The following is an 8,623-nucleotide window of genomic DNA, read 5'->3' as shown; positions in this document are numbered from 1 at the left end:
AACCACCAGGTCTGTAGGACATGTGCTAGAATTGCTGAAGCAAAGGACAGGGACATTTTTAATTTTGAGAGGCACTGGCTAATTGTCTCTCAAAGCATTGCCCCAATTTACATCGAATGGGAATGCCCCTTCATATCTTTAACTGCACATCAATGTCATCTCACATGAACCTTGCAACACTCCCAGAGGGACAAACGGCAGGCACTATAATTACCTCCATTTTAAAAATAAGGAACCCAGGTCCAGGGGAAGTAATCGAGTCTCTAAGGGACCGGAACTAGATTCTAGGGGCCTAGTCTAGGGGTCTTACTCGGGTGTGGAAAAGGTGGTTCCTGGGAAGTCAACGCACAGATTTCACAGTTCTGCCCACGGCGGGTTCTGGGTCCGGCACCGCCTGGAACTCTCCAGGGGGAGGGTCAGGACGACTCCCGCTCACGGAGTCTCCCAAGTCACCTCCCACTTAGGCTTCCACGCAGCAGGAGAGGTCGCCTACACGTGCAGGAACCGCATCCGTTCCATCCTGGGCAGCTCTCCCCGTCCGAACGGTCTCCCTCTGCCTAGCCCGGTTCGGCCCGGACTGAGGAGAGGTCTCTGCCGACGCGGCCGCCCCCCTGCCCGGAGCCAGGGCAGCTCCTCTTTTGAACAAGTTTTCAAACGCAAAATCGAGCGCGCTCAAGAGACCGCGCCCCCTCCCCTCCCCCGCATCCCAGGCGCCTCTGGGCAGCGACTGATTTGAGTCTACCTTTGAGGCCTCCGCGGCCTCTCCTTCGGAAAAGTGCCGGGGAACCCGGACGCCCAGCTGACTTGAACCCACTGCGACGCTCGGGCGCCATCTTGCGTCCATTCTTCTGGCCTCGGGGAGGGGGAGGGAGAACAGCCGGGAAACCACATTTCCCAGCGTACCTAGCGCGTTGGCGCAGGCGCAAAGAACTTCATCTAGTTTCCATAGGAACCCGTCTTCTTCCTCTTCCCTCCCGCAGACCCCCACTCCCTGGGTGCCGAGCCGCTTGACTCTCCCGAACCCCAAGGCGTTTCTCCTCTTGAGGTGCACTGGGGCTTGGAACGGGTCTGCAGAAGGCTGACCGGGTAACATAGGAAGCTTGAGGGGAGGAAGTCAGGCCGGCCCTGCCTCCCGGGACCAGCGCTCCCGAATTTTCCTCAGTTGTCCGCGCGCTACTGGGGCCTGAGCGTTCTGAGGCGAACTGGCCGGGAAGGCCCGGGCCTGCGAGGCGGGTGTCCAGCTCTGGCCCGCGCAGCCCCGCCGTCTCTGCGCCGGACCAGCGCCTTGTCATCCCCAGCCGCGGGCCTGCGCGTCGCCAACAGGTACTTGCGGGGCTCGGGCCGGGTGCGGGCGGGGTGCGGGCCGCCGGTGGGATGGTTCGCGTCGCAGGTGAAGGTGAGACGGCGCCCCGCAGGGCCGCGAGCGCGCCCGGGGTTCCAGCCCCTCGGCCTTTGATGAACTCGGGTACCGGAGGAGTCCCAGCCCCTCGGGGGTTTGGCACTCCCCCACACCCCGCTCTGCAAAGTCGGGGATTGGACTTGATTTCCAGTGCCCATTGCTATGCCGGGGCAGCGCTGCTCCTGGCTCTCTGTGACCTGGGGGACGAGTGCCTTTATGTCCTTGAACCCATTTCCTTTTCTGTAAAATAAGGAGGTTGAAACGGATGATCCCTAAAATCTCTTCTGCGTATTTTGCATCCTGCTGAAACCGTTGGTATGGTTTGAGCAAGAACCTCAGCTCAGAACCTAGAGTCAGAGAAACCTGGGTTTGTGACTCTGGGCAAATTTACTGCATCTCTTGAGCCTCCATTTTTTTTGTACAAGTGGAGATAATGATAGTATGACCTCAGGTTTTTGAGGAATAAATGAGATAATCTATATAAGTTTTTAGCATGGGGCCTTCACGTAGCAAGCGCCATTCCAAGTCCCAGCCATCATTTCTGATAACATTTTAAATTCCTTAGCCACTATGAGACCATTTCCTAATTTTCTGGAGTAACTTCCTTTATTGCTGGTTAAATCCATTCTCTGTACACGAAGTTGGATGCTAAAGACAGAGGTTTCTCCCTTCTTTAGCTGCAGGCTGGGTTATAGCATTACCACATAGCACCTAGGGAAGGCCAAACAACACAGAGTGGAGAAAACACCTTCTTTTCCTTACGATTCATAGAGGATGAGAACACACATGACAGATGCAAAAACAGCTGAATATAGAGCTAAAATCTATTTCCTTAAGACTGGATATACACAATAGTTATGAGAAATACATCGTAATCCTGTGCCGCTTGCATTGAGTTCAAACTTTGTGTTCACTGGGAAAAGCCTAGCAAGGAGTTTTTAATTATTATTATTTTTTTAAATCTGGGACCCCTCCCCCCCACCCCCCCAAGCAGCTTTACAAACAAGCCTTCATTCACCCAACAAGCATCTTTATGTGGAAGCTGTGAGACATTATTCTGCGAGCACTTCCTGAGTTCCTGTTATATGCCTGGTACTGTGTTGTGAGGGACAGGAAGATTTATAGGACAATCTTTGCCCTCAAGAAGCATAGCATGTAGGATAGAAGATCAAATAGGCATACAAGACTCATATAATACAAGGAGAAAGAGCTGTGTCCAAAGAGGGATATAGGTGATAGAGCTTTGAAGATTGGAAGGCAGGAGAGACCCTGTACTTTACCAAGAGCATCAAGGAAGAGACAGCATTTGAGCTAGGGCTTGAAGGATGTGGAAAATGTGGATATGCCAAGAAGTAGGGGAAAGATGCTCTGGGTGCCCTTCCCACAGCCCCTCGAGAGACCTGGAAGAGAAATATCTGTATCCTTGGTGAGCAGGGACTGGATTCTGATCAGTGTCTTATTCAAGCTTGATATCTGGTTAGCACCCTTTAAATATTAGTGAATGGACCAGGGCTGTGAGTTTCCACTAGCAAGGAATTGAGGTGAGATCTCTGTGTTACCTGGAATCCCTTTCATTAGATTCATATGCCCTCTGACAGCTTTCCTTTCAGAGGAGGACCGTGAACAGGCAGATGGATTGTAGGTCAAGGGCCGTGTTGGCATGTTGAATGCAGTACCTGTCAACTAAGACCGGTGAACAGGATCTTCTGTGAATAGTTAGAAGGATTTGTGAGTCTTCTTCCCTGAAAATGAGGTAAAGAAGCCCAAGGGAAGGAAACTTCCACTGTCTGGAAGACAAGTGATGAACACTCCTTGGGCTCTTGTGGCATTTGTGTCCATGTCTGGTTTTTTTCTTGGCTCCCTCATCCTCAAGAATATTTCTCTCCCACCTGTGATCTACGTGGAGTGGGAAACTGCATCCACCAGGCCAACAGGTTGCTAAGGCCTGTAGCTGCTGCAAAGGAATGATGTTACCTTCAGCAGCACCTTCTTCAGTCTGACTTCTGGGCCCTTGCCCTTCTTCCAATCCTGCCCAGGGCTAAACATGTCCCAAGAGGTAGGCCCCCTCGAGAGAAATGTTAATTGACTTTCAGAGAGGAGAACTATCTCAGGATGGGATGGAGATCGTTTTTGAGAAGGTCACAGAGAGGATTGAAAGGAGAATGGCTTGAGAATAGGCACGTCCTCCCATATCCTGTTTTACCCACCAAGGGTTTAGATTTTCCCTGAAATCCTCTGTTATTACAGAGGAGACCATCTCAGCCAAAGAGGGCATGGGCCATGATTGACTACCTGTTTCATTCCTAGGTGTGGGATGGTGCAGGACTTCTGAGGGCCATAAATGCCCCTTTTCCTGGAGACATGATCCAAAGAGAGCTGTTGGAACCATCTCTCTAACAGTACAGACTCCCACCCTGAGCCCTGTTATTTCTCTCCACCTGCCTCTTCAGTTTGCTCCTATTTCCCTGGCTACAGGTAAGTGTCTGCTGGATGTGTCAGGGTTCCCTGTAACTAAGTGGAAGCTTAAGAACTCCAGACATGAGGTTACCATAGCTCAGTGCTGTCATGGAGGCCTCTGTCAGTATCATCATGATCCTTTACAATTTACAAAGTACTTTCCCTAATATGATCTCATTTTATCTCTACAGCAGGCACAAGGTCTGATATTACAACTTTCACTTTTCCATTGGAGATGTATGAATTCTTAGGTTATAAATCAGAGAGCTAAATGATGTCATTGAGACTAGTAATCTTTCCACTACCTCACTTATCGCCAAAAGGGTGCCATCTGCCAAATGGTGAGGCCACTATCCTATCCTAACCTGAAGCCAGATCAAGACACCTTTCCGTTTCAGCCAGAATTTCCTGCCCATTTTCCTTAGTGTTCCATCTGATCTCAGCTTCTTTCTATTATCGGATATATTTGACCAGAATCTCCCCATTTCACACCCTTGCTGGTCCAACTGCTGAGGCCAACTTGTTCTCAAGACAACAGGGTCCGTTCTGAGAGCTGGTGCTCCTCCCTTTGACGCTACCAAATGTGCCCATTCCCAGGTGAGGATACTTAGGTGATTCCACTAGAGGCTAGAGGAGCCAGAAGAGGAAAGCTGATACCCTGGGTCAGGAGGAGAACTGGGGCAAAAGTTTGCCCAGTGGGATTCCTTGGCCTGGTATTAATGTCACACCCCATCCATTGGTGCCCCTGCCAATAGCTGAATGAGTCTCAGAGGTAAAGGTAGGAAGGTGGGGTGGTAGGGAGGGACACAGCAAGGAGCAAGCCCAGGCAAAACATGTCCCCAAGTGCCTAACTCCAGCCAGAGGTCATTGTGGGGTTGAGTGGAGGCTGGGGTGGGGAGAGGGAACTGATGAGATGCATCCTACATAATTATCTTCATATGGCCTGAAAAGGATTGGAGTTGGGCAGATGTGGTGGGTCTTTGAGACCCCAGCAGCACAACACTGCTGCACAGCCCATCTCTTGGTTTTTTTGTAGACTAGCTCCAATCCTTTGAAGGCTCTCAAGAGACTTCCTCCATACCCTCCCCACTGGCAGCTCAGCTGGATGCTTCCTCTAGCCATGTCCACAATCTGATTGTCTCAGTGTTCCAAATGTCCCTATGCTAGGAACTCTCCCACACTCCTGCCTACCTAAAGCTTTTATTTTCTACCCTTCAGAAATGGGAAATTAGGATAGAGAGAGTCTGAGTGCCATGGGACTGAATAAATTGTTTGGGGACAACAGTTGAAATTGTTTCTGGGTCAGTGGGATACCTAAGCTAGTAAGCAGAGACCATGTCCGCCCCTGCCCCTCCCAAGGGGCCCCTCCCCAGGGACTGCGTAATCATGTGGTGGGTGGGGCTGGCACCAAGGGTGGCGTATATGGTTTGAATGTAGGGAGACTTGCTGTAGTTGCTGTAGGCAACCCCTACTGCCCCACCCCACCATCCTGGCCAGCCTCACCCTCCACAACCCTCCTGTGCATTCATCTTTTCCCTCTCATCCGCCTTTTCTCTAGGGAGTGCCAGCAACAGCTGCTTAGCACAGGGGCACTTTCCCTGCTTGTCCCATCTGCACCTCAGCTTCTTAGAAGTACCCATCTTGGCCTGCACTCTGCAGGACTGGTGCTACTGAGAAGATATCTCTGATTTCTCTTACAAAGGAAAAAGGACTTGGATAAGAGAGGGAGGTCAGGGCAAGAAGACTGGGAACTCTTAGTGAAATAAGCAGAGCATCTAAAGACAAATATTGTATAATAGCACTTATAAGAGATGATTAGAAATAGCAAAATTACAGAAATAGAAAGTAGATTAGAGGTTACCCAGGGATAGGGGGATGAACAGGAGCAGGATAGTGCTTGTTTGGGTGAAAAATAGTTATGTATCAAAGTTGTTTTCTTAGTAGTGACAAATATATCATGGTAATATCAGGTGTTAACAGCAGGGAAAGGGGTACAAGGGGAGGGGGGAAGAGGCTCAGGAACAACATGGAGGCCTTGTAGGAAGCTAATAGGTTGAAGAGATGCTTCCAGAGAAGGGTCGTAACATCTGAAGCCTAAGATAGCTAGAAAGACCTGGTGGTTCTTGGGACCCTGCAGGGCTGGTCTGGCAGGGATGCTGTCCTTGGAAGGAGAATTCTGTTTCTGGTTGGACCCCTGCTTGACAGCCTAAGGGATGGTGAAGGACCCATTTGACAGGAAGGCTGTAAAACTACACTCACTTTTTTATGGTTCATTTGAGTCTTGAGTACCAAACCAGCACTTCCTGCTGACTTTCCCATTTCCTTTCCTAGCACCTCTTGTTTTCCTACATTTAGGTGTGAACCTCAGCATAACTCATTTTCTTCCACAAAACTTTCCTTTTATCCTCACTTTCTCCACCTATCCTAAAGTCCCTATTACCCATGCTAGACTACTGTAACAGCCTCCTACCTGGTTACACCCTTCAGTCTATCTAGAACATTGTAAATGGGTTAATGTTTAATAAGCATTACATCACCTCACCTTCTTTACTCCCACGTTAAATGCCTGTGGTGGTGCTCTCCATAGCCTACCAGGTATACTACATTCTGTCTGTTTCTTTGTTGGGGGTTTTCCCAGTTTGGCACCTGCCTTTATCTCCCAGAACTACCTAGCATATACTTTTCATTCTGAGCAAATGCAACTACTAACTATTCCTTGAAAACACTTTTGTTTTTCTAACTCTTCACCTTTGCTCATACCGTTCTCCCTCTCATATTCATTCATTCATTAAAAAAATATTTATTGAGCACCTTCTGTTTGCCAGGACTTTTCTAGGTGCTAAGGGATGTAGAGCTGATCAGAACCACAACAAAAGATCCTTTATGGATCTTTCCGGAAGGAAACAGACTTTTTTTAAAAAGTAAGTTATATAATGTTGCAGATACCGATAAGTGCCAGGGAGAGAAACAAATCAGAAAGGGGGTTTAGAGGGTGTTGTGATAGGGGTTGGGGTTGCCCTAACTGTACAAATGAAATCTTGGTAAGACCTGATAAAGCAGTGTATCTTCCCCTGTCTTCCCTAGTTGCTTCCTGCTGAAGTGGTTCTTCTCAGTCATTAAACTATATTGGTTGAACCACTTGTAAAGTTTTATACATATCTGATACTAACACCATATACTGATCTGTGTTGAAATTATTCATGTAATATCTTTATCAGTCCCATTAGACTGTAAACTCTTTTTTTAAATTTATTTATTAATTAAAAAAATTTAACAAACGAAATAAAACGTTAGCATATATAATCAGTAATTCACAATATCATCACTTAGTTGCATATTCATTATTTCTTAGAACATTTGCATCAATTCAGAAAAAGAAATAAAAAGACAATAGAAAAAGAAATAAAATGAAAACAGAAAAAAAAAAAAGATTATACCTACCATACCCCTTACCCCTCACTTTCATTGATCACTAGCATTTCAAACTAAATTTATTTTGACATTTGTTCCCCCTATTATTTATTTTTATTCCATATGTTCTACTTGTCTGTTGACAAAGTAGATAAAAGGAGCACCAGACACAAGGTTTTCACAATCACACGGTCACATTGTGAAAGCTATACAATTATTCAATCATCATCAAGAAACATGGCTACTGGAACACAGCTCTACATTTTCAGGCAGTTCCCTCCAGCCTCTCCATTACATCTTGAATAACAAGGTGATATCTACTTAATGCATAAGAATAACCTCCAGGATAACCTCTCGACTCTGTTTGGAATCTCAGCCATTGACACTTTGTCTCATTTCACTCTTCCCCCTTTTGGTTGAGAAGGCTTTCTCAATCCCTTGATGCTGAGTTTCAGCTCATTCTAGGGTTTTTCTCAATCCCTTGATGCTGAGTCTCAGCTTATTCTAGGATTTCTGTCCCACGTTGCCAGCAACGTCCACACCCCTGGAAGTCATGTCCCAAGACAGGAGGAGGGCGGTGAGATTGCTTGTTGTGTTGGCTGGAGAGAGAAGCCACATCTGAGTAACAAAAGAGGCTCTCTTGGGGGTGACTCTTAGGCCTAAATTTTAAGTAGACTTGACCTATCCTTTGTGGGGTTAAGTTTCATATGAACAAACCTCAAGACTGGGGGCTCAGCCTATAGCTTTGGTTGTCCACGCTGCTTGTGAGAATATCAAGAATTCAATTTGGGGAAATTGAATTTCTCCCCCTTCTCACCATTCCCCGAAGGGAGCTTTGCAAATGCTTTTCCACTCGCTGATTGAATCACTCTGGAATTCATCGGGGCATCACTCTGGACAAACCAACAAAATCTCATGTCCTACCTGAGATTCCAAGTACTTATGGTGTTCAATCAAACTTTCTATGTAAGTTGTATTAGGAATGCACTAGACTGTAAACTCTTTTGCTCCCCCCCCCCCCTTTTTTTCTTTTTTTGTATGGGCAGGCATTGGGAATTGAACCTGGGTCTCTGGCATGGCAGGCAAGAATTCTTCCACTGAGCTACCATTGTACCGCCCACTTCCCAACTTTTTTCTTGAAAATTTCAGACCTATAGAAAAGTTGAAAGAATAGTACAATGAACACTCATGTACCTTACATCTTGACTCACCAATTGCTAATCTTTGGTCAACATTTCTTCCTCTTTTCCTCTTTCTTTTCTTCCTTAACCAATTGAAGATGAGCTACAGGCTATATGATCCTTCACCCCCAAATATTTCAGCACATATTCTCCTAAGAATAATGACATTTTCCTA

At 47.1% G+C, this 8,623-nt stretch overlaps 1 protein-coding gene across 12 annotated transcripts in view; it reads left to right on the top strand.

The window, feature by feature from the left end:
* Positions 1-909: 909 nt before the first annotated feature.
* Positions 910-8,623, top strand: part of RAD9A (RAD9 checkpoint clamp component A) — a 102,505-nt gene continuing 94,791 nt past the window's right edge. For 10 of the 12 annotated variants that reach the window (XM_077115560.1, XM_077115559.1, XM_077115558.1 and 7 more), the window contains exons 1-2: positions 910-1,323; positions 3,707-3,874. The gene's annotated coding sequence lies outside the window, so the exon portion shown is untranslated. Of the gene's footprint in view, positions 1,324-3,706; positions 6,778-8,623 lie in introns of all 12 variants that reach the window. The other 2 variants (XM_077115550.1, XM_077115561.1) reach the window with 2 other exon arrangements.

The sequence above is a fragment of the Tamandua tetradactyla genome, chromosome 9 (assembly GCF_023851605.1).
Source record: "Tamandua tetradactyla isolate mTamTet1 chromosome 9, mTamTet1.pri, whole genome shotgun sequence".
Lineage (NCBI taxonomy): Eukaryota > Metazoa > Chordata > Mammalia > Pilosa > Myrmecophagidae > Tamandua > Tamandua tetradactyla.
The sequence above is the reverse complement of the archived record's forward strand: the minus strand, read 5'-3'. Positions and strand labels throughout refer to the sequence as shown.